The sequence below is a fragment of the Periplaneta americana genome, chromosome 10 (genome assembly GCF_040183065.1).
Source record: "Periplaneta americana isolate PAMFEO1 chromosome 10, P.americana_PAMFEO1_priV1, whole genome shotgun sequence".
Lineage (NCBI taxonomy): Eukaryota > Metazoa > Arthropoda > Insecta > Blattodea > Blattidae > Periplaneta > Periplaneta americana.
Window position 1 is genome coordinate 68052361 of NC_091126.1, and position 24114 is coordinate 68076474.

A 24114-nucleotide genomic window follows, 5' to 3' on the forward strand; every position below is an offset into this window, starting at 1 on the left:
CCGGAAAATTCTACGTTAGGCCTAAATGCAAAATCTTCGTCTGAGTCGCTAGAACTACTCAATAACATCACAACTGCTTCAGTGTAATTCTTAATGGTACCCTGTTACTATAAAATTGATTTTATACATATGTGTTTATTTTTTTCATTCACAATTAGAAGCTATTTCAACAGGGCTACTGTAGAAAATGTGCTAACTTCACTAGTAAAGTTTAGTTTACACGTTTGTAAAATTACTCCTTCGTTGTGAAACAAACATATCACTTGTAAAGAGCGCAAAATTTCATTCGTAAAGATTTGATTTCCTTTGTACAGTCCACCTTTACAAACAAAGATTGTGAAACAGAAGTTTACAAACAGAGTTCACAATTTCCAAAGATTGTAAACTTTGTGAAACACCCCACTGGTGAATCAGCACGCCGAGCTCGATCGAAATACAACCAGTTACTATTATTTCCCTATCGTTTTTTGACATTTGATTCCGCGTCCTACCCCTTTCATTCGTTACTAACCAACAACGCCAATAGCAGAAGGTAACGCAAAAACAGTCACCGGTTCCCCGATGCATGGCTTTCTCTCTCAATGTCAACTGAGAGTTAAAAATATTCATTATAATATGCACTTTCCACTCACTCCTCAGAATGTCTTCTTTATTTTTATTTATTTATTTATTTATTTATTTTTAAAGATATGTGAGCTACGTACTGTATGTCTGATGTTTTGCCATCGTACATTCAAATATTTATATTCACTGTACAGTACAGCGAACTGTTTATACTTACTGTACATGCTATAACTACTTCTCCCAACTCCGCTATTGCTATATTTCCTAAACTAAACGCTGATATTGAAATAACGCCTGGTCTGATAATGCAGTCTGTTTAAATTTCTACCGACCAAGTTCTGCCCTTCATCATGGGAAAACAACGAGCTTCTTTAAAGGATACAACTACTAGGACAGAGATATTTTCATTATGGAATTTGTACTACCCACTGAAATGTAGTAACTAATGGGATTTTAATTAGCCATATATGTACAGTATATTACATTCTTTACCTAAAATGTCTCTAACTTCTAGGGAGAGCGCGAGGTACGTTCACAATCCCCTGAATACATATTCCCTTCTTCGAGAAAACGCAGAGAAGTGAACCGTCTCATATGAATATGCTACCAGTCATAAGTTTCAATACGGAGCTGCAAGTACTTAAGAATTATCAATTACTCTACAATTATGCAGCGGCGTCATCATCCAAGCTATAGCTGGAATAGGGAAGGGAACATAATATCCCATAAGTCTTATTAGAACACGCTGGAAATAGTGACGTAAAAAAAAAAATCGCCAACGGCACGTGGTGTTCCCAAGCGGTCACCCATCCAAGTACTGACCACGCCCAATGTTGCTTGACTTCGGTGATCGGACGAGAACCGGTATTTTCAACATGGTATGGCCGTTGCCGATGAAACTGCGTAATCTGTAGGCACTTGAGGACGATGGGATTGGGGTGCACTCGATAAAACCTGCACTCGCTCACACACACACGTAAACTGCCTGCTTAGACTCTGTACCTAAATTACCAAGCTCGTTGGATGTCATTGGGATAGATGATAAATCTATCTATCAACGGCAGTTTGGTTACGTTTCAACGTCACACACTGCTGGATTGACACGGGATTAATAAAACAGCTAGTCGGCATTCTAAGTTAAGCCACAGGTGGATTGTTGTTCAACAGCGGAGCCTCCTTTCAACCACATGGTTGTGGAACTGTAGTCGGATTTTCGACATCATTTTCATGCCATACTACGGAACTTCACACAAACTTCAATTCACTTCTTGCACCGGCGGCTACTACGAATGGACTGAAGCTCGCTACTGACTAGGGGGGGGGGGGACATTTGTCTCTTGATGGATTACGTGACAGATATATAAAGTATCAGTCGTATGTTATGAACCCGAGTTTCAATAAAGATAGATTACCCGTATGTCCACAGATTCTCAGTAGTGGCCTGCGGAAGGATTATGACCGCGGTCGACAAGTTACCTTCTAAGTTGTTTTCCCTCAACAATTAATGCTGCCAAGTGAGTAGGAATGACACCGCGCTCTCATATAAGTCGTACGAAACTATTAAGGAAACGAATTTGCCTCGTGGATCCAAGTCTCCCATGGACTGCCTATAATGTATTATCTATCCTAGAAGTGTTATCGGGGTGATTATTTAAATTTTCACTCGGTGGGAAACGCTGTTGTTCTTCATTCATCTACTCTGTTATGAATAACTTGTGGCCCTTAAAAGGGCCGGTTGCTGATTCCCTAGCAAGCACTCCCGCTTACTTGGAACTAGTGTATTTTGTGACGGCCTTGGTCCCTTCACTGACGGCGTGCTTGGCCAGCTCACCGGGTAGCAGGAGACGGACGGCTGTCTGGATCTCCCGACTGGTGATGGTCGACCGCTTGTTGTAATGCGCGAGCCGCGAAGCTTCCGCGGCGATGCGCTCGAAGATGTCGTTAACGAAGCTGTTCATGATGCTCATAGCCTTTGAACTGATTCCCGTGTCTGGGTGAACTTGTTTCAGAACCTTGTAGATGTAAATGGCGTAGCTCTCCTTCCTCTTGCGCTTCTTCTTCTTATCGCCCTTCGAAATATTCTTCTGGGCCTTGCCGGCCTTCTTGGCAGCCTTTCCGGAAGCTTTGGGGGGCATGGTGCTCGTCTGATGATGAGCCCGGAGGGAGAAAAATATTTAAGTCGCAGGGACAATGCCGTACTGCCTTCCCAGTGCGAGCCAATAGAAACAGCGCAAACGTTTGTGACTTTACGATTGGTCCGCTGTCGATTATTGACGTTGGCGTAAAAGTGAAGGTTACCGTCGGGCCCTGCATCATTTTGGGCGAGGCGTCGTTCTTGTAGTTAAACAGCTGCAAGTAGGAGTAGCATCATGTCGGGTCGTGGAAAGGGAGGCAAGGTGAAGGGAAAGTCAAAGTCTCGATCCAGCCGTGCTGGGTTGCAGTTCCCGGTAGGCCGTATCCACCGTCTTTTGCGTAAGGGCAATTACGCAGAGCGAGTTGGTGCCGGTGCGCCAGTCTACCTGGCCGCGGTGATGGAGTACCTGGCGGCCGAAGTTCTCGAGTTGGCTGGCAACGCAGCTCGTGACAACAAGAAGACTAGGATCATTCCTCGTCACTTACAGCTCGCCATTCGCAACGACGAGGAGCTGAACAAACTCCTGTCCGGCGTCACCATCGCCCAGGGTGGTGTGTTGCCCAACATCCAGGCGGTTCTCCTCCCGAAGAAAACCGAGAAGAAGGCTTAAGCCCCTTCTCCGTAAAACGGCCCTTTTAAGGGCCCCACTAACCTCACAAAAGTCAGAAATAGCCAGTATTGTTAATCCTCTCTCACGGCTTCGTAATGTAATTTCATTACGCGTGTCAACTTTCTCTCTCTCTCTATACCGGTGGGCTGATTTAATATCATCATTCTGTAATTTTGTGCTCTGAACGATGTCGTTGTCCCAGGTTCGCACTGAAGTACTTGAAACCGTTGTACATTTACTAGGCTATTGTGTGATAACACATTATACTGATGCATATAGAAAGGTTTCATTATTATTATATAATTTAACACAATACGAATTAAATTAGATGATGATGCCAAGGTACATAGTTGGCTTCGAAATTTATGTAATATATTTCTATCATATTAGAGTAATGGAGATTATCGTGAAAATAATCACAAGTCCCCTTCTTTGGTGCCCATCGTGGTTTTAGACATATACGTTTGAATATACTAGTTTACTTTACTACATACTACGAATGAAACTAATTTTGAATAAGAAATCGATAACTGGTGAACAACTTACGGCGTTATAATAGAGTTCCTAATGCGTTTGTTTGTTGGTGCACATATTGGCCGCACGCGCAGGAACCCCAATACTGAGATGATGACATGACCTTCTCGTAGGAATCGAAGGCTTTGACAATTTGCGTTCGAATTTCCCCTCTCTCTGTCGTTTCGTTCGAACCGAAATGACGCAAGCTATACGTGGAAGTTGTCTGACAGGACGAAGTCCTGTGTTCTGACATGCGATGTGTACCTCTTCTCCCCAGTGTTTACCACACTGGATTCCTATGACCTAAAAGTTGGCATTGCAAAAACGTGGTGATGTGATGTTCAGTATGTGTCAATCCCCTCGGTTCCTTGTTACGGTCTGGTGAGCATTGCCTACCTGCGTTGTCATATTACCCACCAATTCTTCGGACAGTGATTATTGACTTACAGAAGTTTACAGTAACAGGTAACATAATCCGAGGAGCAAGGCTTCACAGAGGAATCCGGTCTTTCCACTTGATATACCAAGCGTTGGGGTCAGACCCATTTGAAAAACGGAGAGGCATTTCTTACAACGTCTTTTGCTGATACTGAAGTGCCCCTACGAAATAAGTTCTGTTTTCCGCACTGGCCTGTTGAGCTAGTGGTCACACAGTAAAGGTGAATTAAATTAATCTCGACAACTACTGCCCTTTTTAGACGGATTTTATGGCCCTGAAAAGGGCCGTTTTGCCGACGGATTCGGCAGCAGACGTGTGTAGGCAGTCTAACCGCCGAACCCGTAGAGAGTCCTCCCCTGCCTCTTCAAGGCGTATACCACGTCCATGGCCGTGACTGTCTTCCGCTTCGCGTGCTCGGTGTATGTTACAGCGTCACGGATTACGTTCTCCAGAAAGACCTTGAGAACACCTCTCGTCTCCTCGTAGATGAGGCCGGAGATACGCTTTACGCCTCCACGTCGGGCGAGACGACGAATGGCCGGCTTCGTGATGCCCTGAATATTATCTCGGAGAACCTTCCTGTGGCGCTTCGCTCCACCTTTGCCAAGACCCTTGCCTCCCTTGCCGCGTCCAGTCATGTTGCTCGTGTGACGAAGGTTAAAAGTGATCTCGACGGCTCAAGCTCAAGCTCAAAGTTGTTTGCCCAAAGGGCAACCTGTTTTAGGGTCTTACATATGCCCTCTTCAGGTTACGATGTTTTGTCTGTAGCGACAGTTGAGGCGTGGTCCCGGCTAGGCTTCGCTCGTTGGACTCTCTACGGGTCAGCGTCTTCTCCGCTCACACCAGGCTGCTGCGTTGGCCTTGGATGCTGTTATCTTGCAGATTTATGTGGCTGGATGAAGCTGTTGTCTGTGTTGGTTGTGGTTTACTTTTGTCGCGCGGCCCTATGAAGGGCCGCTGTTGGTTGCTTGTCTGTGGTTGGTCGTGTCACGTTTCAGTGGTGCTAGTGATAGTTGTAGTTTGTTACCCACAAAGTGGTGAGCAACTTGTCTGCGTAAGAGCCGTCTTGCTGTCTGGTTAGCTGTTGCTAAAGTCGTTCGTCTTGTCTTGGGTTGGGCGTCTGTCGTGAGGAGTGAAATTGTGAACATCACAATTTCATCTCGCAGTCTGTTGATCTGTTGGTCGATGTAGCTTTCTATTTTCTGCATTGCAGAATTTAGAGCTGCTGCTACGATTTGTTCGGTGTTAGTCTGTGTCGGTTCCGTTGTTGGTTCTGTCGTGTCGGTCGTTGTCGGGTTTACCGCACTGGCGTACGATATTCCAGGTCTTGGTTCGGGAAGTTGGATTGGACTGGATTGTGAGGGTTTAGGAATTGGTGGAGGGATCTGTTGGGGTGTTTGAACCGGGATGTGGGTTGGAGTTTGTTGGGTTGGGTTATGTCGGGGGTAGTTTGGACAGCGTGCTTGGCCCGTATAGTGGGTATCGCTCTTGCAGCTGGCGCAGAACTTGACTTGGTTGTCTGGTGGGTGTTTGCAGTGGACGGGATTTTTTCCGCAAGTGAAACACGTCTTGTCGTTTCGGCAGTCGGTTTTGTCATGTCCATACTGGGCGCAGTTCTGACACGGTCTGTGGAATACTGTCTCGTGGGCTGGCTCGACTTTGTAATTACGTCCGGCTATGTTGATTCCACATAGAAGTTGGTCGGCTGTGGTCACGTCTTGTACTATAAGTCGAACCATCTGCGTCGGCTGGTTAGTCTGGGCGGAGGTTATTCTAGAGATGCGCTTGATTCCAGGGAACTTTTCCCGTAGAATCTGCAACAATTCGTCCTCCGGGATCTGGGTGCCGACATTCTTCATGACGACACTGATCTCTCGGTTTCGTGGAAGTCTTTGTCCTTGGTGAGATGGTGTATGGACGATGAAAAGTTGTGCGGACGGTCCAAAAGTTCTGGCCGGTATGGCTTTAACAAATCGTTCCGCCTCGTCAATCGTCGGGAAGGTAAGTGTCGTCGTTCCTGTAGAGTAGGCCCAGTATTGTCTCGGAGTTTCCATGTTTAAGTTGTTCTGTCTTATAAGCTTCTGGATGAACAGTGGGTTATTGTTGTCAGTCGTGTGTCTAGTGATTTTCACAGTCGTTCTGCTCTTGAGTCGTTCACTTGCGGCTGTGGTGTCTCGGTCTGGTGGTGGTGTGGGTGCAAGGGAATTCTGGGGAGCAGGTTGTGGACTGGGCGTGACCTTCTCGGCTGCCGTGGTCGAAACGGCGCTCGCGGTTGGTCGAGTCTTCTTCTTGCGCCGTGACTTGGCGTTCTGCCAGTCTTGGTCTACCTCTCCTTCGGATTCATTTGAACCTTCAGAAGAGGCAGATTCACTCGTGGTGTAAAAGTACGAGTCCTGAATGTGTTGCAGTGGAGGGGTTTCGGGTCTGGTGGGTTCAGAGGAAGGACCTTCTGAGGGCCGGTCGGGTTTCACGGATCGGGATGGTGCAGGAGGATCAGTCGGTAGCGTCCAAGGTCCTTGTAGAGTTGCGGTCGGTGGCGCAATGTAGCGGGCTTTCTTCCCGAATTGCTTTGGGTCGGGTCTCGTAGCTTTCTGTAGTTTGAGTCGTGTCGAGAATGTGAACACTCTCGTTCTTGGTCCAAGTGTCAATGTGTCGGCTCGATGAGGAGGTTGGAGCGTCGCTAGTAAGTCTGGGTCAGCGTCTTCGACCATTACTGATCGGTTCGCTCTTTCAGACGGCCAGTTTTTTAGTTCGGTCCACGGGTCTAGTGTTGTCAATTTAGTCTGTAGCGTAGTGGTCTCATGGGAGTCAGTTGTAGGTTGGTCGAGTGTAGTCCCAGTCGTGGTAGTGTGAGTCTTCTTTTTCTTCTTTCCCTTCTTCGTAGTTGTCGGAACGATGAAAAGTTGCCCGCCGTGATCGTCCGTGACGACTGCTGCGTCAGGTCATATCTGGCCTCGGCCAGTATGATCCTAGGTTACGGCGTAGACACCAGACAGGACCATTAGCTATACTATTGAGACAGGAGGACAGGGAGGCTGGCGTTACTCCCAGGTTTTGGTAGCCACGACCCAACTCCATGAGACTCCTTGGATAGTGCAACCGCTGTAAAATGACCTTGTCTTAACTGGGCTAAACAAAATCCCTCCATAACATATCTACATTGTTGATCGATGGAAATCTAATAAAAGCCAATTGGCTAGTATATATCCATCGATTCATAGAGTCATTCAACCTAAGAGCCAACTGGCTAGTCTCTGATATTGAGACAACTCATCCTGCCTAAGGTTTTTCCGTGGTTTTCCTAAGGCGCTAAGACAAATGTCGGGATGAGCCCTAAAAGAAATGGGCCACGGACCTGCACTCATACCCCCATGAATCCCCTTAATTAACAATCACATCTCTCCCCCCTCTTCGCAATTGAGCCATCATATAGCCAAATGGCTGGTCTCGAAATTGAGACAAATCAACAAGGCTCATGACCTCCAACAGAATAGCCAAATTGGCTAGTCTCTTATATGAGACAACTCATCCTGCCTAAGGTATTCCGTGGTTTTCCTCAGGCGTAAGACAAATGTCGGGATGAGCCCTATAAGAAATGGGCCACGGACCTATATGCCCTTCCCCATATATATTCCACCTTCCTTATAAATTATGTATGCCCTATTTCAGATAATATTAATAGTATATTAAACATACGAAGTCACTCAATAAGACGCAAATTGAAAGGACAGGGACCCCTCAAATTGCAGTTTAGATTTCACGGCGCTTCTTCCGAAAGCCTTCACCTGCTTTGTCATCGAACAACAGATGACGGCGTCTTGCCATCCTAACGGCACACACCAGCCAACTCCTCCTCGCCCCGTTCCGTGATCAATTGATCAGTCTCAGCCCCCCTCGCGTATGTGGTACCTAAGAGGTTACGTCCAATTTCGGCTTCCCCTTCAAAATTTTCTAGAGCTCCTTCAGGGGAGCAGCGTAACCCGGAGTGAGACTAGTGGCCAACAGGCTTGGAGCTCACATATTTAGTTTTGTACAGCCCCCAACCCCTTGCAAGGACGCGTTTTGCGTACCTTTTAAATTTTCCTCCCAATTCTCCTTCGATTTTTTTTTTTTTTTTTTTTTCAGCGGGCGCGACTGTATTGCGTCAACTTGGGTTGCGAGGACGAAGGAGTAAGCGATGGCACGTACGAAGCAAACTGCGCGTAAGTCCACGGGAGGCAAGGCTCCACGAAAGCAGCTGGCAACGAAGGCCGCTAGGAAGAGCGCACCGGCTACTGGAGGCGTGAAGAAACCCCATCGATACCGACCTGGTACAGTTGCTCTTCGCGAGATCCGTCGTTACCAGAAGAGCACCGAGCTCCTCATCCGCAAGCTGCCTTTCCAGCGCTTGGTGCGTGAAATCGCTCAGGATTTCAAAACCGACCTCCGTTTCCAGAGCTCAGCCGTAATGGCCTTGCAGGAGGCAAGCGAGGCATACCTCGTCGGTCTCTTCGAGGATACCAACCTTTGCGCCATCCACGCCAAGCGCGTGACCATTATGCCCAAGGATATTCAGCTGGCTAGGCGCATCCGCGGCGAGAGGGCTTGAATTAACAAAGGTACTCCTGCCCGCAAAAAGGCCCTTTTCAGGGCCACTAGTTATTTCTCGGAAGAGCCGGTTGTACCGTACTCCAGGTCTCGTTCCTACTACCCTCAGTTCAAGGTCACCTCAATAATATAAATGGTTTCTCCCTTTCCATTCCTCACCGTATCAGCATTTTCCCACAGCCTGTTTGACAAATATCGCAATGTATCCTATAGGTTAATAAACAATTTTTTAATAGAACGATGGATAACAAAGTTTCTTAGGAAAATTAAAAAAAAATTTCACAGTTCTATAATATTGCACATTATATATATTTACCAAATTAAGGGTTAACGCCGCCGGGACGAGTGATCCTCCGTCCGACCGATCACAAGCGCCAAGGCTCAAAGTGGTCCAGAAAGCAAATCTAGCTGGACTAAAAATGTGACATATTTCCATGAAACTTCGCACTATAGTCACTACTGTATAAGAGGAGAAACTACCCCTTTATAGACGATGCGTTTTGACAAAAATTAGTGACTTGTCTCATATATAATATATTGTTTTAATGAAACTTTACACAGTACTTACATGTAGCTCGTTTATACTATATTGGATACAAAATGTGATTATGATTGTATAAGAGTAGCTACTTGTCTCCTATCTAACATTTTTTACTTTCACGAAACTATAACTGTGACTCATTATTTTCGATAGTACAGACGTGGTCTGCTTAGGAAAGGACAAGCGGAAGACTGTGACCTTTGTGACCTCGGGTGGGTATTACGATAACATTTATAACCGTCACCCTGATAAGCATCCGAGCAGCTTATTTCACAAAAGGAGTTTGAATACAAACAATTCCTTCAATCTACTACGATTATTACAATAACTGATTTCATTAATCTCCTCTCTTCTTTAGCAAAATATAAATTACCTTCAATTGGTCGATTCAGCAAACTTGTTCATAAAACTTATCGCTATTGCGTCACGTTTCGCAATTTTTCTAAAGTAAAAACAAAAACACGAACAAACGCCTACTCCTTTAACCTCATCGCTCTCTTATCTCTAGAATCCCGGGGGGTAGAGAACCTGAATTCTCTGTGGTGTGAAACAAAGCAACCCGCAGGAGCAATGACACGTTCAATTGTCCTAATAATAGAAAAAAAATTACACGTCATTTAGTGTATTCAGAACATTTTTACAGGACCGTGTAGGATATTCACTCTCCTGTCGAATAGTTTCGGCGGCTGGTAGGCGATACGCATTAATTAAAATAATACTTGCGTACCTTGTTCAGGACAGTGACTGTGCTACTTTCTTTCTTTCTTTCTTTCTTTCTTTCTTTCTTTCTTTCTTTCTTTCTTTCTTTCTTTCCTTTATTTGTAGCTTATTGATGACACCAGATGCCATAACGGAAATGCCGTGATGGTATGTTTGTTTAATATTCAAAATCAAGTGACAGACGCTATTTGACTTTGCGGTGGAGGGGATAGGGACCTGATCTCGGATGTTCCGAGAGATGCCGGCGCACAGTTGTCCAGAACGCAAAACTATGTAAGAAAATCAACTTCATCATAACCGAAGTTTAAGTAATATCTAGGCTTAAACAAAAGCTAGGCATTGTGCACAACAACATACAAAACATCAATATCAGTAAGAGGTGGGACAAAACATGAGTTTTTTTTTTTTTTTTTTTTTTTTTTTTTTTTTTTTTTTTTTAAGTCACGCTCTTCAGTTGATTTTTGTTCGTGGGGTCAGTGGCTGTTTTATATTGTTAAACCTTCCCTTATGGAGGTCATAGGACAAGATGTGTACTTTCATTTAATACGCGAAAAGCAATCTATAATACGTTAGCATTCATTTAATTGGCACGTTTACTGAGATTTGTGCAACTAGTTTTTTTTTTTTTTTTTTTTTTTTACGACATATTTAACAGGCTGTGCATTACAAGTAAACCTGAGTTAACTTTCAATTCTTCTACCCACACATTAATCAAATATTAAACTCTATACGGCTTAAAATTTAGCTGCTACATCCTGCAAACTTAGATGTTATATTCATCTCTTGGTGGCGCTTTACGAATTCGACAGCAGCCACTTTTCAGAGTCTGGATGAAGGAGCTTAATTTCTCCAAGAAAAATTCAACACTTCTTGAACATATAATGAACAACTAAATTATGGAGTATATCCATGAATCTAGCATTTTGTTACCAACTGCGAAAAATATGGCAGGCTAGTCATCTTTTAGGAGCATAATTTCTATTAAAACATTAAAAATTATCAGAAACACTAATTTTTCCCTAATTCCCTAATTACACGAGCATAATTCGTTTTTGCATAGATGCGTATAAAATTTCATGGAAATATGTTACATAGGGGAGAAATTATTAACTCTGTATAAATGTAGCCTCTAAACACAAGAAGTAGATTCCCATATAAAAACCATTATCTGAATTTATGCTACCTGTAACTATACTGTGTGAAATATAATGTAAATATTTCAGTTAAGATAGAAATTATTAATTTAGTCTATAAAGCACTTCCGATACAACTCTTCACACAATAATAATAATAATAATAATAATAATAATAATAATAATAATAATAATTATAGTAATAGTAATAATAATAATAATAAGAAGAAGAAGAAGAAGAAGAAGAAGAATACACACTCGCCCGAATACAGAAATGTGAAGGGTCAGCAGGACAGAGTATTTGAGAATCATATCATATCATATCATAATATATATTCCTTACATTCATGTTAACAACCCTTAAATGTGCAAAACTTCATATCTCACACTAGTTTATTAAAAAAGGTCGGACTGTAAAGAAAACAACTATCGCAATTTTCATATTTTAAGATTCCCTGCAGTTTATACAATTTCATTTATACCACTTAGGATGTATTCATTAAGGATATGCTAATTTTTAATGAAACACACACACACACACACACACACACACATCTATTATACTAAACATAAACCCACAAGAGAAAACAATACTTGTATTAACTGTAAACATTTTTCTTCCTTTCTTTATTTTTAGCAGAATCCTCCATTTCACCCTTTATCTCACTAGATGCGCTTCCCGCAGACATTCTTCATTATATGTTTCACACACCACTTCGTAACACTTGCAGCGGTTGACTTTTGTTTTCTTGTCTTTTTCTCTAGGGTATATTGTACATAGTGCTCGGTATCGGTGCTCGTTCACGTGATATTTTACCTTTGTTTTTCTTGCTAACTCCTGCCAATTTTTCTGATATTTCCCGTAGTTGATTGGTCAAGTACTGCGGATTGATTCCCGGTTATAACAAACACACCTACACTACATTCCAATGATTTCTGACTCGTTACTGCACATTTTAGAAACACTGTACGGAAGCACACGCAGTCTCTCGTAAATCAACAGGTTACAACAGAGACTTACACTTGCAAACGCGTGGGGATTTCAGAAAATTTCTTACTATTTCAGTACCTTTAACTGTACAACAGATTTTGTTTTCTCGAAAAAGAAAGGTCAACGTTACTATTGACAAAAGACAGAAACGTACGATTACAATACCTTTATTTTAAACAATCTTAGAGGTGGTCTGGGAATTCCTAAACTCACCACGCGACTACTTAACCCTAGACAGGTAATCATCACTGTACTCATGTTAAAGGTAAGCATTCGTAATTTTTACTACTCACATTTTAATTAACTGAAATCAACTCAATATCACACATTTAACAACTTTTACACTTTTCGTAGCCATTAGTGTTCATTTAATTTTAAGTTTGTCATAAAGTCTTTACGTTCATGTTATTGTCCTATTTACAATTAGTGCAAACAACAGCGCGATGTTCTCTGCAGAACCCCTTTTTGCAAAGTCCACAAAATGTTGTCATCATTCTCCTCTTCTTTGCAGGACATTTATAGCAAACAGTACGTTCACCATCTGGCTGCATTACCTGGCATTGTTGTTGCACAGCAATGTTCAGATGTTCTTCAATTGTTGCCCGCAGAGATCGGTGTAAAGTAGGACGTGCAAAGCGGTGCTGCATCCACGGTTTTGTCAGCTCTTCACACAATTGGAAAATGAATTGTTTTCTTGATATTGTTTTCTGAGTTCTTCTAACTATAAATTATCCATGAATTTATACTTGCAATATTTAGCATGTTGTAAAATATTGCTAGTGGCCAGCGCCTCGTCTTTCTATTGCAGGAAAGATTGTGGCACATTTGACATAGTGTATCTACACCACCTTTAGTCCCATTGTAAATAATAATAATAATAATAATAATAATAATAATAAAGGCTTTACATATAACGTGTTGCTTACTGTTGTCATTGCAGTCCACGTCGGTGGGGGTGGGGGGGTTTCTTTCTCCTCCTCCTTCCTCTAAAAAGAGCAGTTACCAGGGTCTAAGGAAGTGAATGCCCTTTTCTTTCTGGGCTCATCCCTACATTTGTCTTAGCTCCTTAGGGAAAACCACGGAAAACCCTCAGGCTTGCGAATAGACTGAATGAATGAGAGGAGAAACTTTAAAGGTACGTGAAAACACGTCCATGCAAGGGAGTTGGGACTGTGAAAAATTGAATATGTGAAATCCAAGACTGTATTTGCCAGGCGAGCAAAGATGAAGAAGAAGAAAGGCTTACGTATGACGTGTGGCTTACTGTTGTCATTGCAGTCCGCGTCGGCCAGCGGTGGGAGGGGGGGGGGGGTCAATATACCTGCACATATCAGTTCAAATTATAAAAACCTCTTAATGCTACTGCGGTACTATTCCATTGCCGAACACAATATGAAGAAATTAGCAGATCCCTGAACTGAACTCTTATTACTCTGAAATTACCGCGCAGTACAATTATAGCTATGACGCATTGCAAGCGTTAGTCACCATATCGATTTGCTAAGCAAATTTAATCCCTTTAGAGCATGTCCCCCCCCCCTCCTCCTCCATATCAGCCAACAACATACTGGATGAAGAAGACTCCTGCAAAAGGGACGAATTAAGATTTAATTTTATTTTAATGATAGACTAACATTGCAAAGTTCCAAAATAATTTTTTGCATTCCTTCATTACACTAGTCGTACAAAATTGCGGTCGTATCTCGTACTATCTATACTAATAATAAATCTGTAGCCGAAATTTTTCTGGTAAGTTTCGATTTTCCAAAAGTAATTGGTCCTAACATATATAATTAACCACCCTGAAACCGAAAATCGCATTTTTGAAATTTTTGTTTGTATGTCTGTCTGTATGTTTGTTACCTTTTCACGCGATAATGGCTGAACCGATTTATATGAAAACTGGAATATAAATTAAGTTTGTTGTAACTTAGATTTTAGGCTATATGGCATTCGAAATACATTATTTAAAAGGGGAGTTATAAGGGGGCCTGAATTAAATAAATCGAAATATCTCGCTTATTATTGATATTTGAGAAAAAATGTTACATAACAGATGTTCCTTTAAAAATGATTTCCGTTAAGTTTTATTTTTTTACAACATTTTGATAGGACTGATATTTAATGAGATAAATGAGTTTTAAAATTAAAATAACGCTATCTAAGACGGTGCAATGAATTAAGAACAAATGACTTCGTCTATAAGGGGCCTTGGACAACAACAATCGAAACAGGGGCCTTGGACATCAACAAACAATCGAAAGCTATTAAACATAGCCTACAGGGAATGTTTCTGTGTTTGTATGAAGTAATATCACAAGCTCGTAAATTAACTGATTTGTATAATTAGTTATTATTTCACCATTGGAAACTGTAGTTTCTCTAGATGGACATAATGCTATAATGTTATTACAGTAACGTCTGAGTAAATCGAGGACAGGTAAGATTAAAATAGCTTCTTATGCACAGAAAATTTGATAGGCTATTTTGTACATTCGTTTTCTGTATTTCTTAAAATAATATTTATGTACACGCATTTTAATCTCAGAGAATTAACGAACAACGAGAGTGTATTGATTTAGTATGCAGTAATAGTACTTTAGCTTGGCAATCCATTATTTTAATAATTCATATTTTAACTATGCTCAATTGAATCGTGTTAAAATACATAAAATATATATGCAATAAATGCAGTGCTAAAAAAAAATTGGGTAATATGCGAAGCAGATTATCTTGCGCTGTTGTAAAAGTTGTTCCCTGGATCAGACGTCCTATTTTAATTATGTAATTACTTTATATTTATTTCTAACAGGTGGAGCGGAGCGAACGGGTACGGCTAGCTAACAATAAGTGAGAACTTACAATACAACAACAACAACAACAACAGCTGATAATCTGAAAGGGAACATAGTAATTTGGGGTGAATTAAAATGCAGCTTCCATTCGTTTAAAATTTCTTTAAATTTTAACTAAATATTAATGTAGATATTACCTCTAAAGGTAAATGGGGGCATGTTTCACAACGCTAACAAATTACAAATTAACAATATACAATTAACAACGGAAATATTACATATGCTTGTTAACTGTGTTTCACAATGCAATCTTATTCACTTGTATGTTTTAACGAACTTTACAAAATCGGCGAAACAAACTTACAAATACGCATAATTGGTTGAACAAAATCGCCAACGACAGTTTACAAAAATCACTAAGGATCAGAGGTAAAGTAGCTGTAATTTTAGAACTATCGATGGACATGTTTATATTTTTTTATATATATTTTATTTAGATTTTGCTACATCGGCGACAACGGAGTTTCGCGGCATGCAATTGGTCGAGCATACCAATGCATTAATTAGCCTACGACTTAACTGACGAAAGTTAGCGCGAAATTCATTCAAATAATTGATAAATAATGGATTTGACCCACGTAGTTATATGCAGTTGATAGAGCAGCTAACATGTCCATCCATTAAAATCAACTTCGCTCTCTGCTGGTCCATCAGTATATTTTATTGTTTCATCCATAACCTCGCCAACATTAGGGAACCCAGCAGGAGGAGCATAAAAATCCTTTGCCCGAGTAAGCACATTCGGTGATCAATAACCCGCCTCGAGTTTTTTCAATCTTGTAACAACATCAACTACCATGTGTGAACTTTTGCACACTGTAATCTTATAAATTCCGTTCTTATCTGCTAACGCAGGGAACTGAGAGCTACTATGCAACCAATGCAGTTCTCGCTTTGAGGTTAGGGCACCACTTTTCCCTTTCAGATGTTGCATGTGATGTCCCATATCTTGTAGGAGAGATTACAGCGAAATGGGATTCGGAACGACTTCAGAATACTGCGTAAGTAATGCCGACATTGCATTATTAAGTGATTGGTTTTCGGTGCAAAGTTTTTCTTCTTTAAGTGCGAGTATTTATTAAATACGTTCCTCGTATATAAGAACTAACGCGGTATTCTGAAGTATAGCGCGGGATTCATTCGAAACCTTTCATTAATATTCGTACAATGATACGAACGTGGCCGGAAAATTCTACGTTAGGCCTAAATGCAAAATCTTCGTCTGAGTCGCTAGAACTACTCAATAACATCACAACTGCTTCAGTGTAATTCTTAATGGTACCCTGTTACTATAAAATTGATTTTATACATATGTGTTTATTTTTTTCATTCACAATTAGAAGCTATTTCAACAGGGCTACTGTAGAAAATGTGCTAACTTCACTAGTAAAGTTTAGTTTACACGTTTGTAAAATTACTCCTTCGTTGTGAAACAAACATATCACTTGTAAAGAGCGCAAAATTTCATTCGTAAAGATTTGATTTCCTTTGTACAGTCCACCTTTACAAACAAAGATTGTGAAACAGAAGTTTACAAACAGAGTTCACAATTTCCAAAGATTGTAAACTTTGTGAAACACCCCACTGGTGAATCAGCACGCCGAGCTCGATCGAAATACAACCAGTTACTATTATTTCCCTATCGTTTTTTGACATTTGATTCCGCGTCCTACCCCTTTCATTCGTTACTAACCAACAACGCCAATAGCAGAAGGTAACGCAAAAACAGTCACCGGTTCCCCGATGCATGGCTTTCTCTCTCAATGTCAACTGAGAGTTAAAAATATTCATTATAATATGCACTTTCCACTCACTCCTCAGAATGTCTTCTTTATTTTTATTTATTTATTTATTTATTTATTTTTAAAGATATGTGAGCTACGTACTGTATGTCTGATGTTTTGCCATCGTACATTCAAATATTTATATTCACTGTACAGTACAGCGAACTGTTTATACTTACTGTACATGCTATAACTACTTCTCCCAACTCCGCTATTGCTATATTTCCTAAACTAAACGCTGATATTGAAATAACGCCTGGTCTGATAATGCAGTCTGTTTAAATTTCTACCGACCAAGTTCTGCCCTTCATCATGGGAAAACAACGAGCTTCTTTAAAGGATACAACTACTAGGACAGAGATATTTTCATTATGGAATTTGTACTACCCACTGAAATGTAGTAACTAATGGGATTTTAATTAGCCATATATGTACAGTATATTACATTCTTTACCTAAAATGTCTCTAACTTCTAGGGAGAGCGCGAGGTACGTTCACAATCCCCTGAATACATATTCCCTTCTTCGAGAAAACGCAGAGAAGTGAACCGTCTCATATGAATATGCTACCAGTCATAAGTTTCAATACGGAGCTGCAAGTACTTAAGAATTATCAATTACTCTACAATTATGCAGCGGCGTCATCATCCAAGCTATAGCTGGAATAGGGAAGGGAACATAATATCCCATAAGTCTTATTAGAACACGCTGGAAATAGTGACGTAAAAAAAAAAATCGCCAACGGCACGTGGTGTTCCCAAGCGGTCACCCATCCAAGTACTGACCACGCCCAATGTTGCTTGACTTCGGTGATCGGACGAGAACCGGTATTTTCAACATGGTATGGCCGTTGCCGATGAAACTGCGTAATCTGTAGGCACTTGAGGACGATGGGATTGGGGTGCACTCGATAAAACCTGCACTCGCTCACACACACACGTAAACTGCCTGCTTAGACTCTGTACCTAAATTACCAAGCTCGTTGGATGTCATTGGGATAGATGATAAATCTATCTATCAACGGCAGTTTGGTTACGTTTCAACGTCACACACTGCTGGATTGACACGGGATTAATAAAACAGCTAGTCGGCATTCTAAGTTAAGCCACAGGTGGATTGTTGTTCAACAGCGGAGCCTCCTTTCAACCACATGGTTGTGGAACTGTAGTCGGATTTTCGACATCATTTTCATGCCATACTACGGAACTTCACACAAACTTCAATTCACTTCTTGCACCGGCGGCTACTACGAATGGACTGAAGCTCGCTACTGACTAGGGGGGGGGGGACATTTGTCTCTTGATGGATTACGTGACAGATATATAAAGTATCAGTCGTATGTTATGAACCCGAGTTTCAATAAAGATAGATTACCCGTATGTCCACAGATTCTCAGTAGTGGCCTGCGGAAGGATTATGACCGCGGTCGACAAGTTACCTTCTAAGTTGTTTTCCCTCAACAATTAATGCTGCCAAGTGAGTAGGAATGACACCGCGCTCTCATATAAGTCGTACGAAACTATTAAGGAAACGAATTTGCCTCGTGGATCCAAGTCTCCCATGGACTGCCTATAATGTATTATCTATCCTAGAAGTGTTATCGGGGTGATTATTTAAATTTTCACTCGGTGGGAAACGCTGTTGTTCTTCATTCATCTACTCTGTTATGAATAACTTGTGGCCCTTAAAAGGGCCGGTTGCTGATTCCCTAGCAAGCACTCCCGCTTACTTGGAACTAGTGTATTTTGTGACGGCCTTGGTCCCTTCACTGACGGCGTGCTTGGCCAGCTCACCGGGTAGCAGGAGACGGACGGCTGTCTGGATCTCCCGACTGGTGATGGTCGACCGCTTGTTGTAATGCGCGAGCCGCGAAGCTTCCGCGGCGATGCGCTCGAAGATGTCGTTAACGAAGCTGTTCATGATGCTCATAGCCTTTGAACTGATTCCCGTGTCTGGGTGAACTTGTTTCAGAACCTTGTAGATGTAAATGGCGTAGCTCTCCTTCCTCTTGCGCTTCTTCTTCTTATCGCCCTTCGAAATATTCTTCTGGGCCTTGCCGGCCTTCTTGGCAGCCTTTCCGGAAGCTTTGGGGGGCATGGTGCTCGTCTGATGATGAGCCCGGAGGGAGAAAAATATTTAAGTCGCAGGGACAATGCCGTACTGCCTTCCCAGTGCGAGCCAATAGAAACAGCGCAAACGTTTGTGACTTTACGATTGGTCCGCTGTCGATTATTGACGTTGGCGTAAAAGTGAAGGTTACCGTCGGGCCCTGCATGATGATGATGATGGTCGATGAGATCGGCAGATCATCGTTCGTCAGAGTTGCATCGCAAGTGGCCGCGCTCCGCATCGTACTGTGCATCGGGTGCGGACCGTACGGGAACACGCCCGAGGCGAAAAGTGAAGGCCACCGTTTTGCTTATAATACCGGGCGCGGACCGTACGAGAACACGCCTGAGGCGTATTTGTATACTTCAGAGAGAAACCCTTTCGTTGCGTGTTTTCTTTCCAGTGAGAACCGAAACAGTGGGTAGGTCTATTCAGTGTTCGTGTGTGTGTACTCTTCCGTAAAGATGTAGCTACGAAGGAACCTCTACAGTGTGGCCACTGAGTAGTGATCAATAGTGCGAGAGAACCCGTACGCAAGTGACTAAACCCTCAAGACTGTGTGTTTTTGTGCCATTGCCTCGAGTGAACTCTCCAATTGTCAACATCTCTAGTGTGGTGCTAGTGTACGGACCACTAGTTAATCGATCCAGATATACAGTTCTCTCCGCTTAACGATAGGACGTTACTGCGGAAATTTCCATCTAGTTGTAGCGCACCTTTTCTACAAATATTGTTCCAGTTAGAGAGAAGCCAACACAGTGTAGCATACCGAGTGACTGACAATTTGGGCGTGTATTAAATCTTATATCACGTCAAGTGTATTCGAGTGCAAAACATTTACTATGCTTGCAGACATGTTTCACTCACTCTGCTAGTGAAAACTAAACAGTGCTCTGTGTGCTCATAGTACAAAACAATCTAACGTGCAGTGAGTGAACCAACTAAATAGTGTCAACGAAACTTTACACTCCAAATATTCTCCTTTGTCTTTTCATTTCTGGACTTAGTTTAACCTTTCCTATCTCTTTCTCCAATATATACCTCAAATGCCGCAGTGTCAATTACAGTGTTTAGTGCTACGTATTACATCTTCAACCAAATAGTGCATCATAACTCCAACACAAATCAAAAGGAGGAGCCACCATGAATAACAACAACCCTGAAAGCAGAGCAACACAACCAGCATACAAAGGTAAGGGCAGTCACAACACCTCAAAAAACCGCTCTCACTCCGCTGAGGATTTGTCAGTAAATACTCCATCCTCTGACAATCCTTTTCCCGGTCTAATACACCAGCAGTCACCGCCTGACGCTTTCACAGAATCAGAGGCGAACACAACCCTTATAATATATAATTATAGTGCCTCAGAACTCAAAAAAGTTCTAAACCAAATTCGTGTCCATGTTCGCTGGTACAAACACCATGAACACCTGCTTATTATAAATTTCCATACCCGAGCTCACCTCTCAAAATTTACACAGTACATTCCACCCTCAATTCTTGGGCCTAGTGATAAAACTCAGTACATGATTCCGGAGCAAGCGAAATTGCAAGCTCCTTGGCTCTCACAACCCGCTCAAAGACAATACAAACCAAATGCAGCTACCAAAGAAATATCTGCCCCTACCGCAAAAACTCCACTCAAAACAAATAACAGAGAACTACGATACAGACTAGAAAATCTGATATCGTCTCTGCCACTTCCCTCTCAAAGCACCACAGTACACCAAGACCTACAATCCCCCGTGTCACCAATCCAAACGAATCCTAATTTTGCCCCCAATCAAATCACGCCACAACCTTCCACATCAAATGCAAATAATAATACCACACCTGGCAAAGACATTCGAATATCACAAACGCAACCACCGCCTGCCGCAACTCAAATTGACTCACGCGTAGCTATGCGTATCAATAACCAAGATCTACACAAAAACAACCCCACCATCATATATCAAAATTGCCTAAAAATTCAAATCACACCACCTCGACAAACCTGGTCGCAAAAATTCAGTTCAACAACTCTTATTTTCGAAAACCAAGAGCACTTAGATAAATTCATCTCCTCCTACCCACCCAACACTTTCGGACCCAACGCAGAATATGCAATTAAAATTAACAGACAGAACAGAAATACGGAGAGTGCTCAATTTTACACCAAAGAAACCAATCTAGTTGCTACTGGAATCTCCCCGGAAATAGATACAGAAACAGTATCAGCTGCTATGACAAACATCAACTTAGAACACACTAGGATCACAAGAATAAGAAATAGCTACGGACCAACGCCACTTGTTCGCATTTTCACAAAAAACCCGAACACCATATCGACACTTCTCAGCGATGGCCTCCGACTGTGGGGCAGAACATATCATTGTGAACCGCCCAAACTAGGAAAACGCCATATTCCATGCAGGAACTGTCATCAGTATCTGCATGAAAAGAAAAACTGCACAAACCCCGCAGTTTGTTTTCACTGTGGGAACATTGGCACTTCCTGTGCACATAAAGATCGACCACATCATTGCGCCACCTGTAATAGAGACGGACATTATACAGGACAGATGCACTGTCCACTATATCCACGCGAAATCCAACTCCCCGATGAACCTACCTACAGACCATTCATTAGGAAACAAAATATTGATTCGCCACTTAAACCCAGCCAAATGACACCCCCAAACCAGCCCCCGTCTCTTAACACAATAAATTTCCCATCCCTCAACTCCGTCGACAGCGACATATCCAACATACCAAACGAAACCACCAACAGCCCCAAACCCCACACATTTGCGCAGATCTTGGCAACACCACAAAAAACCGACAGAAATGATCTCCCCACCCCCCAACAAATCGCCAACTTTATAGATGAACGTATCGCCATCCACATAACCCGCATTGAAAAATACATTGACGAAAAAATCAATCAAGCCATTAATAATTTAACACAATTTATCACAGCCACAACAATAAACACAACCCCACCCTCACGACTCGAAAATACCACAGCCACTATAAATGCCACAGCCAAAAAGACCATAAATAGGAAAGTCAGCGTTGCACCTTATGGAAACAATATAGATGTAATAATCACGCCCATAGTCCAGAAAGTCCAAACTATGATAGGTGGCGCAATAGAACGAGCCCTGGCGGATTACCAATCCCTACCCTGCCCCTCAGGAAATTCACGGCACCTAGACACCACAAACAGCCTCTCACCAACAACCTAATACCACTATAATGGCGTCCATCCTACTTCGACATGACATCACGATAATTCATTGCAATATTAGACACCTGTATAACAACAGAACGGAACTCACTCACCTCATCCAAGAGCAAAAACCTGAAATTATATGTTTAAATGAAACCCACCTTCGAGACAAAGACCGCTTTACTATGAGAGACTTCACTATATATCGACGCGACAGACCTACGATAGGAGGAGGAGTTATGATTATGACTAACAAAAACTTGACAACAACTCAAATTCCCCTACCCCTCCACCTCGACGACCAAGAATGTGTAATAATTCAAATCCACATAGGTAATTCTCGCATGCATGTGGCTTCTTTCTACTCTCCGCCAGCCAATCCACTCCCATCCACACTCCTGCGTTACCTTCACACCCTTCCAAATGTCATAATCACCACAGATATCAACGCCCACCACCCCTTCCTCCATGATAACAATCGGAACACCAAAGGCAACCACCTAGTGACGCTCTTACCCAGTCTCAACCTAGTACAAGTTCCACTCCCTGCCCCCACACGCCTACCAACTCCTACTCAACAATTTACAACTCCTGATAAAATATTCATCTCTCCCAGATTACATAACCGACTCATCAATACTCTAGTCCTCCCCCCTCTAAATTCAGATCACGCACCCATACTAATAAAACTTGCCTGCCCCTTTTACCGCTCTCAACCCGTGAACGAAGCTATATACATGCGAGATTATCGTAACGCTGATTGGCAGAAATTCAAAGATTACATATCTAAATCACTCCCTCATTTTCCAATCACGAAACACGAAGACTTAGACACCGCAGAGACTTTGTTTGTACAGGTGCTTAATGAAGCTATTCAAGACTCAATACCACAAAAACGATATACCACTGACCGTCGCCGTGCATTACCTCCAGACATCTTAAAAATCATAAAGACAAAAAGAGCAGCACACAGACTCTACATGCGCACCCATGAAGATGAAGACAGACGCCTCTACCGCTCACTGCAAGAAGATGTCAAAGACGCTATACAGAGATACGAGACGCGACGATGGGACAAATTCATTCAGAAAGTCGACAAAGACAGACTAAACGCTCCCAAGCGATTTTGGGAAACCATAAAGCGTATTAGGGGCAAGTACCAATATACTTCCCACCCATTACGCTACAGACAACAAACGATTATTGACACACCAGGCAAACTGGAAGTCTTCCGGCAGTTTCTATCCAACACGCACACAATACCTATACATCCAGACTTCGACCAAGATCATTACCATTTCATCACAGATCATATCACTAACCATCCTATCCTCTATAATCCACTCCCAGCACCAGCACCACGATCAACCGACGACCCCATCATTGATGACATCACCATACTAGACATCTCACTTGCCCTTCAAACATGCAAGAACTCAGCACCAGGACCTGATGGTATCACATACCAAACACTTAAACAACTCCCGCCGACAGCCCTTAATTTTCTTGCTGGGCTTTTCACCCTCTCTTTGAAACTTGGACACGCTCCAACACGCTGGAGACATTCACACATAATTCTATTTCCAAAACCTGGTAAAGACGCCTCAGACCCCGCCAACTACCGACCCATAAGCCTCACCCCGACTATTGCCAAGTTAATGGAGAAAGTACTCGTTTCACGCTTGCAGGTTTACCTGCGCGACCGAAATATGATTCCCGATTCTCAGGCGGGCTTCAGACCGGGAGTCCAGCCGACTGATCAGCTGATACGGGTACTTACCCCCATTGAGGAGGCCTACTCTAAACGACATTACTCAATCATGGTAGCGCTCGACGCCAGACGAGCTTTTGACACAGTATGGCTGGACGCCTTGCGATATAAACTAACAAACATGGAATTTCCGCACGAAATAACAC

General features: G+C 42.4%; 1 protein-coding gene and 2 non-coding genes across 4 annotated transcripts in view; 1 reads left to right on the plus strand and 2 right to left on the minus strand.

Annotated features, from left to right (window-relative positions):
- Positions 1-24114, plus strand: part of cher (filamin protein cher) — a 1020924-nt gene that overhangs the window by 461146 nt on the left and 535664 nt on the right. The window lies entirely within an intron of this gene.
- LOC138708286 (5S ribosomal RNA) lies at positions 1338-1456 on the minus strand. The gene has a single exon (XR_011334691.1). It is a non-coding gene; the product is annotated as a 5S ribosomal RNA (ribosomal RNA).
- On the minus strand, positions 17610-17728 carry LOC138708295 (5S ribosomal RNA). The gene has a single exon (XR_011334700.1). It is a non-coding gene; the product is annotated as a 5S ribosomal RNA (ribosomal RNA).